Source organism: Prionailurus bengalensis, chromosome A1 (assembly GCF_016509475.1).
Source record: "Prionailurus bengalensis isolate Pbe53 chromosome A1, Fcat_Pben_1.1_paternal_pri, whole genome shotgun sequence".
NCBI lineage: Eukaryota > Metazoa > Chordata > Mammalia > Carnivora > Felidae > Prionailurus > Prionailurus bengalensis.
The window spans coordinates 88,944,452-88,966,912 of record NC_057343.1 but is presented as its reverse complement, the minus strand read 5'-3'; the positions used below and the strand labels follow the sequence as shown (position 1 = coordinate 88,966,912).

General features: G+C 43.3%; 1 long non-coding RNA gene across 1 annotated transcript; it reads left to right on the top strand.

Annotated features, from left to right (window-relative positions):
* The first annotated feature begins 11,332 nt into the window (after window positions 1–11,332).
* Window positions 11,333–15,937, top strand: LOC122471290. The gene is made up of 2 exons (XR_006294166.1): window positions 11,333–11,392; window positions 13,061–15,937. It is a non-coding gene; the product is annotated as an uncharacterized LOC122471290 (long non-coding RNA).
* The last annotated feature ends 6,524 nt before the right edge of the window (window positions 15,938–22,461 follow it).

Sequence of the window (22,461 nt, the reverse complement as noted above, 5' to 3'; positions counted from 1 at the left end):
CTTGACATACAAGGCCCTTCAGGGTTCCCATGATTTTCAAAAACTATCTCACCTGCACCAGGATCATCTCTGCTAGAAAGACAAGAGCCCTGTTGCCCTTTTCTATTTTGTTCCTCTTCTGTGCCACCCTTGGTCCTCCTAGAGAATGCCCAGCTGCAGCACAGTCCATAATTACTATTCACTTATATGCACACACTCACCTCATATTCAATCAATAAAACCTCTGACTAGTTCCTGAGCTGCCCCCACCAGTGTCTTGATGGTTGCTCTGGTTCTTCCTAGCTCATCCCAAGGGCCTGATGCAAGAGTTTCCCAGAACAAATGCAGAGGAAGTACCCATAACACTTCCTGAGGTAAATATATTTTCTGTATCTGAAGGAGCACCATTATTTTACTACAATTTCAAGGGAATTAAGATATGAGCATCTGTGCATGTCCATCTGAGAGGATATATATAATTTCCTGTTGCTGAGGGTTTTTCCTGAGATTCTTTCACCAAATGATATGATTTCCCAAGAGAAAAAAAATAATAATGACAAAACCATTTGGAAACTGTATGGTAATAAGCATTTGTTGGGAGATAATCTTCCTCTGTGGAAACAAATTATGTATTCACTAATTAAAGTCACTTGTGAGAAGTGACCCAGAAATTGGGAGACTTTTCATAGGTGACTTTATATGATTGTTTGAAGTCACTGACTCAAAATCTGCATCCCTACTAGCTCCTAACATCACCAAGGGAACAAAATCCACATGTAAACCCTGTGCAAAGGATGATGTGAACCTTATAGTGTTGCCTTTTCTGTAATTCCAGGGTGAGGCCACAGTAACTGTTCACAGTATATATTCTAGAATTGGAATCTTGTTGAGAACAACTCTTGCTGACTATGAGGGTGAGGCTTTCTCACCTGTTTTGGTCTGGAGAGAATCCTGATTTCTGGGTTCCTGCTGGGAGTGGAGGATGGGGTTTTGTGAGAAAAACTGATTGTATGGTAAAACAATATAACCATGTTCTACAGGTCTGGACAGCACAGAGGCCATTTAGGTAGTGTGGTTTTTGTGTATGAGGGCCGTGGGTTGTTTCAATGTGATGTGATGTGATGTGATGTGATGTGATGTGATATATGATGTGATGTGATGTGATGTGATGTGGGTGTGTGGAGTGTGTGTTTATTCAGAAGATATGTGCTTACACACAACAATGCAGGTATCCAATTTCCAGGACTATAAGTCAGGCTCACTGCATAAACAGCCTACAACAGCACATTCTTCCCTCAGAACAGCTGCACCTGAAAGTTTGTTTGATATTCCCTTTCTGGAGATGGAGATAAAGGAGAAATAAATGGCCAAACATCTTTCACACTTAACAGCATCTGTGATGTGGGGTCTAGGCAGCGAAGAATAAGGAAGGTTTCGAGTCAATTTCATAACAGTATCATAAGCCTTAAGACGTACTCAAACCTTGTAGTGTATACTGAAAGGACTGTGGCAAACAGGAACCCAGAGTAAACTTTGGCAGTGAGGATTGTTCACACCTCCCTGGTTGCATATCTCCTGCACAGTCAGGGCAAACACATTGTCTTGAAAATGTGCACGATGCAGGATCATTTCCTGAACTTCAAACAGGCATTAGGGTCATAGGACTCATCAGCAAAACATAGCATGCATCTCAGTGTTGGCAATATTTCACATTAATGAGATTCCCTGCAGCTAAAATTCAGAGGCCCTGTTTCTATTTTTTTTCCTGCTCCTTTCCTCTACCTTCCTTTATCTACGAAGGATGGCCCAGCAGCAGGTCAGTTGATACTCAGGAACTACCCATCTCCATATACTTGTATCCTTTGACCCCAACAAGCAAAGCCCCTGGAACAATTCCTGAGCAGTCCCACTGGCATCCTGAAACTATGTGCATATCTTCTTAGGTTCCATCAATGTCCTGACGGATGAAGTTTCCAGTGACATGGGAGACAGAGACACCACATGGACTTCCCATAGTAAGCTTGCCTTTCTTTGTATAAGAGTAAAGGTTGCTTTATTTCTCCTTAAATTAAATTAAGGTATGAAATACTCAGAGTGTGCACACCTGTTGGTAAATACAACTTACTTTATAGGGAGAATGTCCAGTGAGAGTCTATTGACAACAGATACATGATTACAAGGGTGTTTCAAAATAGCAGTATCAGGTACCATCTGCAGGATAGTGAGTTTTTCTCCAGCAGCCAATTTTCATTCTTGGATATCATTTTTCCAATCTGACTTGGGGAGTGCATGGGTGGCTGAGTCATTTAAGTGTCCAGTCTGGGCTCAGGTGATGATTTCATGGTGTGTGAGGTTGAGCCCCACATAGGGGTGTGTGCTGATAGCTTAGAGCTTGGAGCCTGCTTCGGATTCCGTGTCTCACTCTCTCTCTTCCCCTTCCCCAAATGCACTCTGTGTCTCTCTCTCTCAAAAATAAATAAACATGGGAGGGAGGAGAGGGTGGGTGATGGGTATTAAGAAGGGCACTTTTTGGGATGAGCACTGGGTGTTGTATGGAAACCAATTTGACAACAAATTTCATATTAAAAAAGAATAAATAAATAAACACTGAAAGATTTTTAAAAGGGTGCACCCTTCTGGAATGTGAAAGCGGTATGTATTCTGGAGACCTTCACTTGGTGAGGAGAAATCTGGAAGATGAGAAAGGTGGGGCTTTCTTGCAGGCTTCTTGTACAGAGCCACCCTGATTCCAGCTTCTGCTGGAATAAGAAAAAGACACATGGCAGTCCATAGGGGTTTTCCTGTAAAAGACCTATGGTCACACTATAGTGTCCCTGGAAGCAGCCATAGTGCCATTAGGTGGTGTAGGTTTGTGTGCGGGGAGGTAGGTGTGTCTACATGTGCTGTATCCATGTGCTGTAACTCTCAGTGCTTGTGTGTGTGCGTGTGCACTTGTATGAGTGAATTTTCTGTATGGTGTGTTTTTCTAGATGGAAGTATACTTCCCAAAGTAATGATGTTGACTATCTCAATAAAAAATCCCGTCACTATTACATCAAGAGTGTTTATGCATATAAAAGTGCATCAAATAATAAAATTTAAAAGTGTTCATTCTATGCCCAACACATGTAAATGTACCAGGAAAAGAAATCTCACCTCATACAATATCTGTCACAGAGGCAGTGACAATAGGACCTCACCTCCTGGTAGGTCTTGTGGCATGATTGGTCATGATACATCATTCTTGCCAGTTTCTTCTCAGACAACACTCTTCATCTGAGGCTCCACAATGAGTCTTCCCAATGTCACTTGAGTCACAGTGTGCTGGGGCAGGGTCTCTTCCTTCTGCAGGTGGCTTTCAGTGCAGTCACCTTTCACACACAGATCCATAAGGAATTGAAGAAAGCAGGAAATGACAAGACTAGCTGGGGAGAAGTCATTCCTTCTTTTGCCACCTGTTTAGAATGGGATCTGACATTTATCTTTAGGTACTGTTGTTGATAATGAGTCTGTCTTTCTCAGATGGAAAATCATCACCCCCCACCCCAGAACCTAGCTGTAGTTGTGTGTACTGGGCAAAAAGTGGAACTCAGAGACAAACGAGATCTTCTTCAGAGACTGAGCATCAGTGTAAGCACTTGGCTGTCTTCCAAAGAGCACAGAAGGGTACGTTGTGTACTGCAAAGTGGGGAAATAGAATCTCAATAGTGTGACTGGACAATCGCCACTCACATTTATGTCCATCTGCCATTGGCAAGAGGGTCTCGATGTAGTCTGAAGAAGGGATTTACAAGTAAAGAACTTAAGATAGTTATTCTAAGACAGTATGAATATAAACAGAGCCAAATTATAATTTGAGTTTCCTTTAGAGGGTAAATCTTGTGAAAAGTATCTATTTTGATAGAATTTTTTATTACCATATGTATGTTTCCAAGAAAGAAACAAAAATAAAAAGGAGACTGCTGGATATATGAATGTCATTGTGTACTCCAGAAACTGAGTGGTGGAAGCAAGGTTGTCCAAGAAATTTTATCTACAGAGCATAATTTTGATTGATGGGGTTCATTACAAAGAGTCAAATCAGGAATACCCAGATCACCTGAGCCCACCTTGCCCACAATTACCACGTTATTGGGCTCCTTGGTGAATGAGGATGAGAAAGGATAGGGCCACCTTGCTGGTGTGAGACATGTGTACACATCTTCTTCAGCACCTGGTCAAATGGGATTCCTGTCATTTCTCTCCAACAACCTCTATGACCCTTCTCCCTGTAACTCACTTTATTTATTTTTTTAATTTTATTTTTAACTTTTTAGAATTTACATCCAAATTAGTTAGCATATAGTGCAACTAAGGAGTAGATTCCTTAGTGCCCCTTACGCATTTAGCCCATCCCCCTCCCACAACCCCTCCAGTAACCCTCAGTTTGTTCTCCATATTTATGAGCTCTTCTGTTTTGTCCCCCTCCCTATTTTTATATTATTTTTGTTTCCCTTATGTTTGTCTGTTTTGTCTCTTAAAGTCCTCATATGAGTGAAGTCGTATGATGTTTGTCTTTCTCTGACTGATTTCACTTAGCATAATACCCTCCAGTTCCATCCATGTAGTTGCAAATGGCAAGATTTCATTCTTTTTGATTGCTGAGTAATACTCCTATATATATATATATATATATATATATATATATACACACACATATATATATATATATATACCACATCTTCTTAATCCATTCATCCATCAGTGGACATTTGGGCTCATTAGTGCTGCTATAAACATGGGGGTGCATGTGTCCCTTCGAAACAGCACACCTGTATCCCGTGGATAAATGCCTAGAGTGAAATTGCTGGGTTGTAGGGTACTTCTATTTTTAGTTTTGTGAGGAACCTCCATACTGTTTTCCAGAGTGGCTGCACCAGCTTGCATTCCCACCAACAATGCAAAAGAGATCTCTTTCTCCGCATCCTCGCCAACATCTATTGTTGCCTGAGTTGTTAATGTTAGCCATTCTGACAGGTGTAAGGTGGTATCTCATGGTGGTTTTGATTTGCATTTCCCTGATGATGAGTGATGTTGAGCGTTTTTTCATGTGTCGGTTGGCCATCTGGATGTCTTCCTTGGAGAAGTGTCTATTCATGTCTTTTGCCCATTTCTTCACTGGATTATTTGGTTTTTTTGGGTGTTGCTTTTGATAATTTCTTTGTAGATTTTGGAAACGAATCCCTTATCTGATATGTCAGTTGCAAATATCTTCTCCCATTCCGTCGGTTGCCTTTTAGTTTTGCTGATTGTTTCCGTCGCTGTGCAGAAGCTTTTTATTTTGATGAGTTCACAGTAGTTCATTTTTGCTTTTGTTTCCCTTTCCTATGGAGATGTGTTGAGTAAGAAGTTGCTGCGGGCAAGATCAAAGAGGTTTTTGCCTGCTTTCTCCTCAAGGATTTTGATGGCTTCCTGTCTTACATTGAGGTCTTTCATCCATTTTGAGTTTATTTTTGTGTACCGTATAAGAAAGTGGTCCAGGTTCATTCTTCTGCATGTCGCTGTCCAGTTTTCCCAGCACCAGTTGCTGAAGAGACTGTCTTTATTCCATTGGATATTCTTTCCTGCTTTATCCAAGATTAGTTGGCGATACATTTGTAGGTCCATTTCTGGGTTCTCTATTCTGTTCCATTGATCTGAGTGTCTGTTCCTGTGCCAGTACCATACTGTCTTGATGATTACAGCTTTGTAGTATAGCTTGAAGTCCGGGATTGTGATGCCTCCTGCTTTGGTTTTCTTTTTCAAGATCGCTTTGGCTATTTGGGATCTTTTCTGTTTCCATGTAAATAGTAGGATTATTGGTTCTAACTCCGTGAAGAATGCTGGTGTTATTTTGTAGGGATTGCATTGAACATGTAGATTGCTTTGGGTAGTATCGACCTTTTAACAATATTTGTTCTTCCTATCCAGGAGCATAGAATATTTTTCCATTTTTTTGTGTCTTCATCAATTTCTTTCATAAACTTTCTATAGTTTTCAGTGTATAGATTTTCCACCTCTTTGGTGAGATTTATTCCTAGGTATTTTATGGTTTTTTGTGCAACTGTAGATGGGGTCGATTCCTTGATTTCTCTTTCTGTTGCTTCATTGTTGGTGTATAGGAACACAACCTATTTCTGTGCATTGATTTTATATCCTGCAACTTTGTTGAATTCATGAATCAGTTCTAGCAGTTTTTTGGTGAAATCTTTCGGGTTTTCCATATAGAGTGTCATGTCATCTATGAAGAGTGAAAGTTTGACCTCCTCCTGGCCAATTTGGATGCCTTTTATTTTTTTGTGTGTTGTCTGATTGCAGAGGCTAAGACTTCCAATACTATGTTGAATAACAGTGGCATTTTTTATTTCATTCTGGCTATTTTTTACTTCTTTTATCCCTGCAGAAAGGGATTCTAATCTATTTTCTGACTCCAGCTAGTATTCTTATTACTGTGATTCTAAATTCTGGCTCAGACTTCTTGCTTTTATCTATGTTGGTTAAATTCATGGCTGTCATTTCTTTGTGCTCTTTCTTTTGGGGTGAATTCCTTCATTTTGTCATTTTGAAGGGAGAAAATGAATTAATGAGGTAGAAAAAAATAAAATAAAACAATAAATTTAAAAATATTAAAAGTAAAAAATTTAAAACACACACAAAAATTGAATAAATGATGCTACATTCTAGGTGTGTTTCGGTCTGGGTGTTGAAAGTGGTTTGACAGATTAGAGGAAAAATAAAACGGGGGAGAGAAAAAGGGAAATCATTCAAGAATTTGAAAAAATGAGCACTGAAGAAGACTAAAAAGAGATGATGGGAGTAAAATAGAGTTTGAAAAAATATACACAAATATAAAGAATAAAGTAGAAAAAATAAAGAAAATTAATAAAAATTAAAAATAAATTTGAATATTTTCTTTTTCTGTAGTCAAGAAAAAGAAAAGAAACAAAAAAGAAAAAAGATTTTTAAAAAATTTAAAAAAGAAAGAAGAAGAAAAAGGAAATCGTTTGAAAATTTGAAAAAGTGGATACACTGTAGTAGACTAAAGCAAAATGATGGAAGTAAAGAGAATTTCAAAAATTTATGTAAAAGCAAAAAATATAGGAAAAAAATTAAAGAAAAAAAATTTAATAGAAATTGAAAGTAAAAATGAAGTGTTTCCGCCAGTCAGAGTGGCCAAAATGAACAAATCAGGAGACTATAGATGCTGGAGAGGATGTGGAGAAACGGGAACCCTCTTGCACTGTTGGTGGGAATGCAAATTGGTGCAGCCGCTCTGGAAAGCAGTGTGGAGGTTCCTCAGGAAATTAAAAATAGACCTACCCTATGACCCAGCAATAGCACTGCTAGGAATTTATCCAAGGGATACAGGAGTACTGATGCATAGGGGCACTTGTACCCCAGTGTTTATAGCAGCACTCTCAACAATAGCCAAATTATGGAAAGAGCCTAAATGTCCATCAACTGATGAATGGATAAAGAAATTGTGGTTTATATACACAATGGAATACTACGTGGCAATGAGAAAAAATGAAATATGGCCTTTTGTAGCAACGTGGATGGAACTGGAGAGTGTGATGCTAAGTGAAATAAGCCATACAGAGAAAGACAGATACCATATGGTTTCACTCTTATGTGGATCCTGAGAAACTTAACAGAAACCCATGGGGGAGGGGAAGGAAAAAAAAAAGAGGTTAGAGTGGGAGAGAGCCAAAGCATAAGAGACTGTTAAAAACTGAGAACAAACTGAGGGTTGATGGGGGGTGGGAGGGAAGGGAGGGTGGGTGATGTGTATTGAGGAGGGCACCTTTTGGGATGAGCACTGGGTGTTGTATGGAAACCAATTTGACAATAAATTTCATATATTAAAAAAATAAAAATAAAAATAAAAATAAAAGTTAAAAAAATTGAAGTGTTTCTCTTTCTGCATTCAAGAAAAAGAGAAAAAAGAAAAAGAGAAAAAAGCAAATTGAACATTTAAAAAGGTGATACACAGAGGTAGACAAATTTACACAAAAGTAAAAAAATATAGTGATAAAAATTAAAGAAAAATATTTTTAATAAAAATTGAAAATAAAAATGATTTTTTTCTCTTTCTGTATTCAAGAAAAGGAAGAGTGTAAAAGAGAAAAAAAAGGAAAAAAAAGAAAGAAAATTGAATAGATGAAGCTGCTAACAGATTGAAATAGGAATGAAATTACTTGGTTTCCCCTAGAAGTCAGACTATGTAGTGCTTTATAGTCCATAAACCAAGTACACAGTGAGACTTGTGTTCTTGAAGAGTGAGGTTGGCCCAGTTGTGCGGGGCTCAGTGTAACAGCTCCGTTCACTAGATGGCGCTGCTAGCCTACTCGGGTGGATTGTTGCAGTGCTCATAGGTGTGTATGCGCACGCGGTGAAAATGGTGTCACCCATCTACCCAGTCTCTAGTGTGGGAAAATGATGATCTCTCTGATCATCAGTCGTGCACATGTCCTCTGTCTTCAGCTTTTGTTCACTCCCCGCTTCTTCACTCTCCATGACCAAACCCCAGGCAGTACCTCTCTCCCAAGTTTTGTCTCAGATGTGGCTGTTTTCCCTGGCCCCTTCTGAAGGACTTCAGCTTTGACCTGTTCAGCCCCTCTGCCAGAGGGTTTCACCGAGCAGTGGCCAAATGAGCAATGGCCAAATGTCGGCTGCACCCAGGAACACTTGCTGGACCTTGCTTCTGCCAGTGCCCTGAGACTACTGCCAGGTGCCAGCCTGCCCCAGAAAAAGTTCGCGAGATAGTGTGGCAGGGGCGTTTCAGGGATTATGGAAAGTCACAACACACATCTGGCACCAGGCTTCACCCCCAATGACTTTGCCCCAGCACCAGTGAATGTGGCTGCCTTCCAGGGTCTGCTGGGACCAGGTACTTCAACAGTCTCTACCAAATGTCCTTCCAGCAGTGGAACCGCTTTTTTCCAAGAACTTCCTGGACCCCACTCTGTTTCTGGTGATTCGCCCTTCCCACCAGAGCCCCGCCAGGTATCGAGCTGTGGAGTTGCAGACTGTGCTCCCCTTGTTTACAGTCTTAATGGAATTTAAACCCTCTCCTTTCTCCCTTTTTAGTTTAGTCCCTGTGGCTGTTTCCAATTTTCCACTTTCTCTCCAGCTGCATTTGGGGAAGGGTGCTTTTCCCATATTCTCCGCCCTCCCCCCTCAGTCTCCGTCCTCTCTCTGCTAACAAAAGCACCTCCCTTCCTGCACCTTCTTGCTTCCCAAATTCACTTCTCCGTGCCGTGTACCTGCTGAATTCTGTGTTTCAGGCTGTGCAGATTGTTGTGTTAATCCTCCAGTCAGTTTACTAGGTGTGTTGGATGGTTTAGTGTTGGTCTGGCTATATTTCATGGACACGAGACACAGAATAAACTTCCATGCTGTTCTTCCATCTTCCTAGATGATTAATTCTTCTGAATTCTCTTTTTTTATATTTATACTTTGTTTTACTTATATTTTGGTGGTAAAAACACAGGGAATGTGACACATTTCCAAGTAGACAGCACATTATTGTTAAATTGATGCAAAGGGTTGTGCCCCATGTTCCAGACTCTTCCATCAAATAGGACAGATTCTCCACACGCATTGAATAGCCACACCTCATTGTCTCCTCCCCAATTTCTTGGAAATCACCCATCTGTACTCTGCTACCAGGAAACCTTGAGTATTTTCCACTCCACATGTAAATGCAGTCAGTCAGTATTTGTTTTGCAGAGACTGACTTGTTTCACTTAGATGAATGTCTTCCATGACATTCCTGTTTCCCATAAATCACAGGATGTCCTCATCATCTAAAACTAAATAATGCCATATCCTATGAATATATCTCTTTTTCTTTGAAATTCCTGTGTTGATGGGCACTGGAGTAAAATATCCATATCCTGGCTATGGTGTACATATTGTGATGCACATGGGATCACAGGTATAAGTTCGACATAATGAGTTCCTTTCCACTGGATGTATACTCAGACGCATGATTACTGGATTTGATGGGAGTTCTATTTGCCATTATTTGAATAAACTCAAGACAGTCTTCCGTGATATCTTCCATTTTGCCTTATGATTAACCACAGTCAATGTTTCAAATTTTCCCCATCCTTATCAACACCTGCATTTGGTGTTTGTTTTTTGGTTTTTGGTTTGGATCCTAGCCATGCTAACAGATGAAGCGATATCTCATTTTCCTTGCAGTTGCATTTCCCTCATGATTAGTTATGTCAGTATCTTTTCTTAAATCTGTTGGCAATTGATTTTGTTTTCCCTTGGAGCCATGAATATTCAAGTCTTTTGCCCATTCTCAAATTGGTTAGTTGCCCTTACTTCCCATTTTGCAAATAAACACTTTTTCTGATAGAAGGCTTGGCAATATGTTCTTGTATTTTGTAGGTTTCCTTCTCAATCTGTGGATTGTTCAAGAGACTACCCTTGCCTCATGTGTAGTATTGGTGAGTATGCCTTAAGTGTGAGAGATACGTGGGGGCTCTCTATATTTGTCTATCATCTATCCCCTTGTTTAATGATCCCAGTACCATGGTGTTTGCTTTCTGTATCTTTCTGATGTGTTTTCCTCTCCGCAAGTATGGAGCCACCAGCTTGTTCTTCATTCACAAGAATTTGTTGACTATGTGGGCAAATTTGTGCTTCCATATGTTTTTAGGCTTTTCGATTTCTGGAAAGTGACATTGTGATTTTGATAGGTGTTTCATTGAACCTGTGATAACTATTCTAGGAAGTGGCTGTTGACTTTCCTCTTTTGGTGTCCCAAGGCCTCAAATGGTGCCTGGCAGGATCCCAGGAACTACTTACTTACACATCAAATATCAGATCTGGCCAGAAATTGATGTCAGAGGAGTAAGCAGGGGAACACATGTTATGTCTTCTTCATCTTTGGATTTCATGCTGTATGATTTAGTGTGGAATAGGTGTAAAACCAATTTTTCACAATCTTTAACTCAGTGGCCTACACTATCATAATAAAATAACATAAAACCTCTGATTTCTCCCTCATACTAGCAACATTTCAAGTCTCCCATAACAGTTGGAATTTCTGGATGTGACATTTAGAGAGGCAAAGTGTAATGCAGATGTAGAAATGATAGTATGAAAGTGATTTTGTTAGTTTCTTTGTCTCATGGGAAAGTTTGAAAGTGTGATCCATGTCTTCTTGAAGGGCTCTGCCTCCACTGAGCCCAGTGAACATTTGAGAATGGAACAGAAAGTTCAGGCAGTTGCTATATGACCCTCAGAAACCTCAACTTGAGTAGGACTGCTGGGCAAACCCCTCTTGCTAAGAACAAGATTTCTCATATTTGTCTTCTTACAGGTTTTTGTCTGGAGAGCATAGCGAACTCCAACAGTGAAGAGGAAGACTCTGCAGGTAGGGAACAGCACTCAGTTAGGAGCAGTGGGAGAGGTCTTCAGGAACAGTGGGGGTGCACCTGCTGCTCCAGAGACCAAGGAAGCTGGCCAGGAAACCAGAGGGAAAGCTAAATAGGTGTAGAAGTCTGATGTGTTCTTCTCCTAGTTGATGGACATACTATAAATTAAATTGTGTCCATGGGCATTGAGGGAGCTGTGTTTGTAATAAACGTTTCTTACTTTGCTATTTTAAAACATCTTTCCCATCAAATCATCACTCCCCTCCCTTTGCCACAGCAAAATGTCAAAGCTTGGACTGTTTGGTTAGCACCTTTCAGGAAGTGTGCATGAGGGATTAGGGTCTTTCTTGTCATTGACCTACAATACACATGAGCTGAGAACGAAATACCCCTCTCCCAGATATGAAAACCAGTTCCAGCTTGAGCCAGGAGGTAGATGAGAGGTAAACCCTCTCTGAGGTAACCTACAGGAGTTATAGCAAATCTTTACGTTTCTGTCCTGTTTGCTCTACCAAAATTACCTCCCCCTGAGCTGGATAAATCCCAGAAGATTTCCTCTGTGGCCATTACATATGCTTCCATGTCCCTTAGCTCATTCCAGCCTTCCCACAACTGTGGAATTTGATGTATGAATGTGCTTCCCTGAGAAAGAGCCCTGAGAAGCTTCCCTGGAGACCCTCCATTTCCAGCATGTGTTCTAGAGGCCTGTGTGAAGGGCATGCTGGGCCTGCTTCCCATACTTGCTGTCACAGCCCTGTTGCCTGTCACATGGCACTAGCTAGGCATAGGACAGAGCTTCTGGGAAGCCAGACCATGGGGTCAATATCCCTCTCTGAACCCAATTTTTCTGCCTCACAGCACCAGTTCTATCTCCATATACCGTGGTCATGGCCTCTATGTGACCATTCCTTAGTCCAGCCCAGGGAACAAGCCCTCCATTGTTTCCCTTGAGGACTAGTGAGATCCCTAGGAGTTACTGTGTGTTTGTGTGGCTCTGCTGTGGGACACTTTCCAGTGTCTCACATAGAGATTCTGGAGAATTTGACTCACTACTGTCTTCTCATTTCCACTCATTCTCTGAAATGGTTAAGGAAAATGTTGAGGTTGTTTTTGGCTAAAGCGTGTCCCAAGGAAGGTCATCTCAGTGACAAAACAGACACTGGATATGTTCATATTGTCAGTGCTCTCCCTTTCGGTACCTGGCAACACAGACACATGACAGGTGCTTCCCCAAACAGGAGAGATCAAGCATTGATTGAGTAGTACCAGGAAATCATCTATCTTTCCTCATATTTGAGAACAGTATGACTGTAGAGGTTTGCAGAAGAATGGAAATGGAATATATCTGGAAAGGGAGGAGGAAGGGGGACATGGAATATGAGTGGCAAGGAGGGAACAAAGCAAAGTCCTGCACAGCCATGGGAACAGTGACCACCTGGAGGATGGGCGGGATGACACAGGCTTCATTCCTGGTCATGGAGAGAAACTGAGATGGTACAATTGAGTGTTAGATACGAGACCCACTCCTCCCCTGAAGTGGTCAAGGGCCTGAGGTCTGGAGGACTCAGAACTAAAGACCCATCACCCTTTAGCCAGGATCCATCATTCCAAGAGCAGAGGACCACAGGTTCTCACCTCCACTAACTCTCCACTGCCCTTTTCAACAGCCACCCAAACATCATTGATGCCCTGTCCAAAGGAAGGCAACTCCAAGGATGGCAAGGATTCAGAAGAAAGGAGCAACGTGATGCCTGTAATTCATCTCCTCCTCCATGTCTTGCACAAACTCTCTTCTGCCATCCATAAGCAGCTCTTTGGAGCCCTCCCCATTCAATTCTTTTATAATTACCATGCTAATATACCTGGTCTCATACAGGCACTGATGCCTTGCATATGCAGCTTGTATGCAACCTTTCTGCAAAATCTCTCAGTCCCTTTCTTAGTGTCCCTCTGGACACTTAGTGTCACCCTGGTGCTGAAGCATGAAGTCTGGAGAAAATGGCCGAGGAGGGAGTGGGTCTGGGACTCAGCAGGGCTGAGCCCAAATTTTTGGAGCTGCCTCAGGAAGTGGGGATCTATCTGGGTGATGTCTCTGTGTGCTTCCTCCCTAGATGGACCTGGTCATGCTGGATTCTGCTCTTCCTTTCAGTTCCCAAGAAGCACCCCTTCGCCATATTTAGGATTAAAAGCAAGGGAAGCAGGTTTGCAGTCACCAGAGGAGAAAATGCATATGTGGTAAGGAAACCTGGGCACGTGTTCTCCATCTCTGCATAGCTTACATGTCAATTCAGGAAAAACATCCAAAACCTGGGATGCTGCCCAGGCTTGTGACCACAAAGAGGAGATAAGAATAATGCCATAATCCCTGTAGGCACTGAAGGATATCCTGAGCACATTCCCCAAGGAACCTTAATCTAGTCTATACAAGGCCCTGGAGTGCTGGGCTGTCATTCCACCAGCAGCTGCTGAACCTGGAAGGAGTGCTGTGGATGCCAGTAAGGGACCCTGGAGGGAGGAATCCAAGAGGCATATGCACTGTATTCTATGAGAAGAGAGCCCCAGGAGTTGATCATCATCTCACCCTGCAGGATGCAGCCCTGTCCTCCCAACCTGCTCAAGTCAACCAAGAGCTTCCCCAGAACATCACTAGTGGGCATGAGACATTGGGCAGTTTTTGATCACCCCCTTCAAACATCCAGGAGCTTAGGGAACATGACAGAGTTTCCGAGGTTCATGCAAGCAGGACAGCTCAACTCGCCTAGCTGTGCGTCTCTGGGAGCACTTAGTAGATGCAGTTTCAATGGGGAGGGGGCTTGTAGGATTCCTACCTGATTGGGAGATTCCAATGTCCATGGGTCCCCTGAATCTCCAATGATGCCATGAGTGATGCGGGGTCACCTCAGGTACCACTCCCAGTATGAGTTTCAGGTTCTGTAGATGCTGCCTCATGTGTAGTCAAGTCAATCAGGGAAGTCCACACTGTCTGTTACCCACACACTCATGTCCTGCAGTCAGTGTGTAAAGTCACATCCATGTGAAGCAGGAGCACATATCACCACCATGTATACCTAGACACTCAAATGTGACAGGGTCCACAACAGAGCAGAGCATGTTGAGAGCTCTCAGAATGTGAATAGGACAGGAAAGCAGTAGAAGAACCCAGCAGTCAAAAATGTAGGGCAATCAGGGATGGGGCCCTGGTGACACTGGATTGTAGCCTTCATTCAGCCCTGGGACAACCATGGAAGGGTCTCTTCCTTCATGCCAGCCATGAGTTCTACGGGGAAACTTCCACCCCAAGACTTCAAAAGGCATGTTCCAAAATAAGCCCTAGACCTGTTGTCAGATCTGCCCCAAACATCCTGCCACACGATCTCGTGCAGCTGCACCTGATGTTTTCCTGAAGCTGCAAAAGAAAAAAGCTGAACCATGTCCACGATGCTCCAGATGACGCAGAAGATGTAACAGAAAGTGAAGCAGGAGTGCCCTCAAACCCCAGCAACAGCTTCAGTGGTGGCCCAGAAGAAGAACCAGACGAAGATAATACCTAAGTAATATTGGAAAAGAAACAATGCTGGAGCAACTCCTCCCCTGTACCTGACACTTTCAGGCCATACAAACAAAAGATGTTTGGGGTTGCAATGAGCAAAGAAGACTGTGATTTCTGGGGACAAGGGGACCCAGCAAGATGGCCACCACACCCTGGGTGGGTTTCCAGGCATCACTGATGACTGAGACTATGAGGAGGAAGTAGCACTCCAGACCATCAGTAGAGCACTGTGGGGTGAGTGTGTGCCCATCTTGAAGTGTGGGGCTGAGCAACTCCAGGGTTTCCCCCTGCCTGGTGTAGGGCTGCTCCTGCTCCTACTGTCCCTCCCAGCGGGAATGCACACAGGAGAGATGCAGGAAAATTCAAGTCTGCCAGGGTCAATGGCCACCCTGGAATCCACTTCAGGGGCAACCTGGCTGTATCCTTTGTGTCAAAGGACACCAGGCTCAACTGGACCCCTCTCCTCCCTGACATATCTGCTTCCAGACATCTCTTGACATTCACTGTCCTCAGTCTGTTGTACCCATATGGCCCTTGCTGACTTCCAAATATAAAGCCAAGCCAGCAAGTCTTGGGAAGCACCACACAGGTAGCTTTTGTTGATTCATCACCTATTACTTCTCCCTTGGGGACAGGCACCAGCACCCAGCAAGTCTTGGGAAGCACCACACAGGTAGCTTTTGTTGATTCATCACCTATTACTTCTCCCTTGGGCACAGGCACCAGCACCCAGCAAGTCTTTGCTGCCACCCAGCTAGGTTTCCCTCTGGCACAGTCCCTGGACCGCTTCAAACCTAGCAGTGTTTATAATTCACGTTAAACACTCAAGAAATGCTGTCTGTTCTTATTTTAACTATGATCGATGTTACTGCCAAAAATCATGCACTAAAAACAAGGGTACTTGCATTCAAACCTAAATCTTTCTAGATCCAAATGAAAAGACATAGAACCACAAACATGTTTCAAATAAAGTGGGCCATGTTCTTTCCTTCAATCTTCTTGTCTTCATTTGATAAATACCAGGCATGTTCCTTGCCACTGCAAGACAGAATAAATAAGGTAATTCTGTTTAGGGGATTATAGGCTAGCAGAGTAAGGTAAGTTGTATTATTTGTCCCCATGTTATTCACCTTCTCTTCCCGGTCATGGCTCTCCCTGTGGACCACATTCACATTTCTTTCCAAATGGGCTTGGCTGTATGACTTGCTTTAGCCAATGGAATTTGAATGGCCTTGTTGCAAACTAAGAGGTTAAATGGCCAGAACTCAGACCCAAGTGTCAACACAAACTGGTTGTGAGGTCTTAGGTCAGAAATGCTCTCTGCAGAAATATCTGTGTGCAGACATTCTGCTTCCATTTTCCTTTCTACCAGAATGGCACCCACCTCAGCATCTGGTCTTGAGTTCTAGAGGAGTCAATGTGTGTGACAAATGTTGACTAGAATCGTCATGTTGTGCAGTATGCCAGCACCCTGTAGTTCATGCCACTGTCTAAGAGCCATGGAGACCTTACCCACCACCAGGGAATGCAGTGAGTGGTGTGGAACTTTGGTGACCACGATCCTGAAGTATGCATCACAATCACCAAAATGCTCTTCTTTTGCATTTAATTAAAACTGATAGACATACTGAAGCTCATGCTAGCTCCACTCCAGGAGGTGACCCACACACCAGCCCAGGTTTCCTTCTATGTCCTCCTGGGGTCAGCATGTGTGGTGACCTGTCTCCTTTGAAAATGTGGCCTAGAAGGCAAAATCTTCCAGGAAGCCCTGAATGTGGACAAAGTACTCTGAAGCTCAAAGATCTAAACTGCCCCTGACACTGCCTGTCTGGAGGACCTCTCCTGTCCTGCCTGTCTGGAGGCACTGCCTGTCTGGAGGACCTCTGCCTGTCTGGAGGACCTCTCCTTAGGCTGGAAGAGCTCAGCCTATGACTCCTCTGTTCCTCTGGCCTGGGTCTCCCTCCTTGCTCCCAGCTCCCTCCTCATGTACGGCATGTTCAAGGAGACATGGTGCTCTGGCAAGGTCTTTCAATCTCATCTTTCAGGTACACCAAATTAAAATCAGATTTTTCATGCTATGGTTCCCCCACACACACACATACACACATGTGAGGGAATTATTTAGCTCAAACTCTTTCTTGAAGAGTTATTTATCACTGTCCCTGCTTATATTAAAAGCATTTGTGTAAACATGAGTTTTCCACCCAAATTTCTCAAAGCTTTATCTATGGCTTTCATTCGAAGGACAGGTTCCCAGATGAGGGTCTTTCCCTTGTCCTTAGTCATGGCAGCCTTTACGCACTCAAGAGAAAAATCCCAAAAAGATAATGGCTCCCTAAGTGCTATGTTACCAGGACATCAGACTGAAGTTGGCCCCAAACCTGTATGCCATGGATCCACCAGCACCTGAGCACAGTGACCCAATATGTGTACTGCACTTGATGGCTGAAAGCACCAACTGGGTCTTGGAATCCAGCCATGAATCACTGACATGTGGGAGTAAACCCCCCACAGAGGGATCAAAGCAACCTCTACCTTCACAGGCATCCCTATACCTGACCCTCTGCTGGAGGGGGAATTTGTGCTTGGGTAATAGCCTCAAATTCCTCATGTCTAGGTAGAGATGCCCCACATTTCTCAGTTTGGGTTGTTCTTCCTGCTCTGTGTCCTGACCTTCCATGTGTCTTACAGAGTCACAAGATGTGTTAGGGTGGAAGGGTCCCTGGGGCCAGTTTGTCACTTTATGGTAATGGTGCACCACTTGGGGGCCAAGAACATATTCATAGCCAGGGCTCACAGGAGGCAGTGGGAGTTTCTGAGGTCCTATCCTCACTGCCCAAACTTCTTGGCACACATTCTTGGAAGGCAGCATGGGGCAGTGTGCGTGAGGACTGGTAGCAGACTCTTTCAGCCAGATCCCAGGAACCAGGCAGTGGTGATGAGCTGCATAGACAGAGGAGGGCTCTGGGAACAGCAAAGGAAAGCCTGAGGCTGGACCCCCACTATAAATATAGGTCGGTCGAGGAGGGTGGGGGCAGGATAGGCAGCTGGCCTTGCTGTATGGAAAGCCAGCTGCCTATCTACAGGGGCAAAGAGGTGCAGGTGGCTCAACCTATGGAACGGAAGATTCCCTTTGCTGAGCAGGGTGTATGGTGTGAAAATCATGGAATTAGAGAAAGGAGTAGGGCTGGATCCATGGCTCTCTGAGGGCATGTTGGGGGCTCCACTGTGCTATGTAGTCAGGAGCCATTGGGATGGTAGGGGAATGGAACCCAGTCTCTGCACTGGGAGCCTTGGGTGCCTTGATTTGTTAATGTCCTTACCCCCCTAATGTAATCACAGCACCTCTTGGCAAACACCAAGGCCCTCAGAATGGTCTCACTCCTGTGTCCAATCACCAGGAAGCTCTCATCATGGTCTCACTCCTGTGTCCAATCAACAAGCGGCTCTCAGTGTAGTCTTGCTCACATGCCCAATCACCAGGAGCCTCACATATTTGTCTTAGGTGTCCAATCACCAGGGCGCTCTCACTCTGCTCTCCTCCCCTCATCCCGGAGGGGCCATCTTGGATCCTGCAGTTGAGGGACAGCACAGAACAGCATCGTGACCTTCCTCTCTCAGCACAGAGCTTCACTCCCTGTCCCCTGTGGCCCAGACTTCCTGTGCAAGGTGAGAAACTGGTGGTGAGGTCACTGACCTAAGGTTCATAGGCAGTGGGGGATGTGGTGTAAATAGGGTTGGACCTGCCCTGTGTTGGTGTTTCCTGTGTCATAAGTCAGGCTATTAGTCCTCAAAAGAGGTCAACGCACCTGCAGTTGTGTCTCATTTTAGGAGGTGGGGGTGCAGGTGCACCAAAGTTGGGGTGTGCATATTTGCAACAAGTTGTTAAAGGACATTTCCATAGTAACAAAATTTAAAAATTTAAAGATTTAGGGCAGATTATAGCCCCACTTCTGAGTTCTGAAGGCAACCCCAGCGGAAATTTCTAGATGTTGGTCTGGAAGCATCACATTGTCCCACATCAGCCTGCATGGCTTTGGGAAAAGGGCACTTTAGTCCTCAGTGATTCCAAGTCAGAAACTAGGAGAAAATTGCAAACATGGGTTTGGAGAGTTGCTGCCAGACACCAGAAGAGCCTGGAAGGATCCAGCCCTCGTACAGTTTACAGTGAACAGGTTTAGAATCTAACATCCACACAACTGTGTGATGAATCTTCATTGTTCTCTTAAATTAATCACCCCATGTATATGCTAATGGTCTCCAACATCACTTTGTCATGACTTGAGTTCAATTTTCTGTGATTCCCGTCCTGCATGTGGGGACTGAGGACCATGGTGCTGTTTCCACTCATCCACTGCCTGTTTCTGTCAATTGAGGGTTTTCTTTACAAAAACTGCAGGAAGCTCTGTGCACAGAAAACTCTATTTGCAACTACTCGGGTCGTGCTAAATGCTGAAATCATAAATACAAAAACTAAATTATTCCCCTTACTTCCAACTATGGTTCAACTGAGACTAAATTGTTTGCAAAGCAAGTGTACTTTCATGATTCTCAGCCTGGTTCTTTACATAAGTGCAGCAAGGATAGGCCTCAATCACGTAGGCTGTTTTCAACCCACTTTGCTGGAACTTATATGCAATATCAGATTAATTTCTAATAGCTCCTCAAGGGCAGAGGCCAAGCCATATACTTGCCACCAGACATTGCCTGCAGTCCCCACTGATTGGGGTTAACTCTTTTCTTCTCGAGGTCTCCAAAATATCCTGAGGTACTGGCACTTTCCCAGAGTGGACCCTTCACTCACCTGAAGTGACTGATGGGAACCTTGCAAGCAAGGTATCTGGCTGCTGTTTCCTGGGGCTTCATTCCTTCAAGCTGTCTGGTCACAACTGAGAGGGAGAGAGAGAGTGTGTGAACAGGGGAGGGACAGAGAGACACAATCCCATGCAGGTTCTGTGCTGTCCCCACACAGGACTCAATCTCACAGACCCTGAAATCATGACCTGAGCCAAAATCAAGAGTCGTACACTTAACAGACTTGGCCACCTGAGCACCCCTCAGTTTACTGCGATTCATGAATATTATGTTGGTATTATTTTGGTATTTCCTCCGCAATGTCTAGTAAAGATTTACCAGCTATCCTTCTTTTTTTAAGTGGGGTGGCTAATGTGTCTTAGTGGTTGTTTGAGAGTTGATAACTTGAGTCATTAATCTGTCACCTGTTGCCATCAAATACTATTTCCCCACATACATATGTTACTTCATTGTATGAACAATACACTCAGAACAATCAACTTCCATTTTCCCTTTCTGACCTTTGTGCCATTGTTGTCCTATATTTTTCTTGACGCTTCCTACAGACTCAACAGTGTATTGCTTTTACATTTCTTTAAACTGTCTAGTATTTGTAAAGGAAAATTTTAAGTTAGATAATGAAAGTCTGATATTTTTCCAATTACTATTTCTTCCCTTTTCATTCCTCCTAGATACCAGTGCCCATCTGGTACTGTTTTCTGTTGCCCTGAAGAAGTCCCATTGACATTTCTCATAGTGAAAGTCTATTCGCAGACATTCTCAATGTTGATATTCCATAAATGGATTTAGTTTTCTTCCTTCATTTAAGGAAATTTTTCTAGGTGTGGAATTCAAGGTTGGCACTGGCAGACTTTAAAGATGCCATTCAACGTTATTGGTTTGCATTTTCTTCTAATAAAGAGTTGTCATCCCACTTACCATTTTCCCCATGTGTATCATGTTTTTTCTGACCATTTTCAGATTTTGTCTTTTGCAGTTATGTCCACAATTTCATTATTACAGGTCACTGTCTGATTTTGTGTTTGTTTTCTGCTTGGCACTCACAGAAACTCTTGCATGGGTGGTTTTATGGTTTTTATACATTTTGGACATTTAAGCCATTACTCTTGTGCCCCATCCTTTCTGGTGTTGTCCTATGAGTCACTGATGGTCTTTACATTGATTTCCCATCTCCTTGTTTCTCTGGGCTTCTTGCATAGTTCTTATTGATGTACATTTAAACACTCAGTTGTTTTTTTTTTTTTTGTCTTCACCATGCCATCATTCATGTTTTAATATTTATTTATTTTTGAAAGGGAAATAGAGCACAAGTTGGGGAGGGGAAGAAAGAGAAGGAAACACAGAATCTGAAGCAGGTTGCGGACTCTGAGCTGTCATCACAGAGCGCAACACGGGGCTCGAACTCACAAACCATGAGATCATGGCCTGGGCTGAAGTCAGACGCTCAACCTTGTGAGCCACCCAGGCACCCCTTATCCAATTCTTAAAGCCCATTTGGTGTAGTTTTTCATTTCACATATCCTATTTTCAGCTCTCGAAATTTTATTTGATTCTTCTTTAGGAATTCCCTTTCTCCCACATCACATGTACATTTTTCATTAGTTCCTGATCATATTGCTAATTTCTCTTTTCACTTTGTCACCTTTTATTTGGGAGTCTTTTGCTGTGAACTGTTTATTATCCTAGTCTTGAGTCCCATTTCCCTGCTTACTTAGACATTGAGTAGTTTTTTATTGGAGGCTGGACATGAGACAGTGACAACATTGAACCTCTGGATTATGTTATCCCCTTCTTATGAGTGCTGAATGCCATTTTGGCAATTAGTTAATAATTTCTCACTCAGCTTAATCTTCTCTATGTTTAATATTTTCTTTATGGTAAGAAGTACAACACCTAATTTCTACCATTTTCTAACTTATTTCCAAGCTCAGATGGATGTGTTGAGTTTAGCATTTGCTATAGAACCATGTTGTTAGTCTTCCCACTGATGGGCCTTGTACATGTCATGACGAACAGGCTTCCTCCCTGAAGAAATCTCAGGTGGCAACAATTCTGATTCTGGACCACAGCTATGGCCTGGAAACTCTTGAGGCCACAGGGGTAGGGGCTAGGGGTAGGTTAGGACCTGAGAGGGGGCAGGGGATGAAGCAGTAGCAGTGAAGGGCTTTCCCTGAGGGCTGAGTGGAGGGTGATTTATAGTACACAGGTGAGCATTAGGAGCTGGCTTCAAGGAGCAGCAAACTCTGGGAGCCAGGTAGAGTTTTGGGCTGAAGATATCCTTCTATAGGCACAAGCCTCAGGGTGGAAATGTCATGGTGAACATCAGGATTTCTTGCTAAGTGATTCTGTGCCAGTAAAATTACCCAAGACCCAAATAACTACTCTCCTCACACCTGCTTGGTGTACTACCTTAGGGCCAGAGGCATGGCTAGGGTTATGGTTTGGTTCCCCATAGTGGCAGGAGGTGAAACACAAACAGGGCAGTGATCTCCCCTTTGGGAATGATTGAGGGCATATGTGAGAGTGCGGGTTATGCTTAGGATTTGGCTTCATGGGTTGGCGGAACATGTGGGACAGGCTTATGCTTTAACTCTGGATCCTTTCCTGAAGTTCCATCCTGGACATGAAGATGTCATGGTGCTTGGCTGCATCCCTCCCTTATGGATGTCATGCCACTAAAGGCTTTCAAGTCCATTCTTTCTT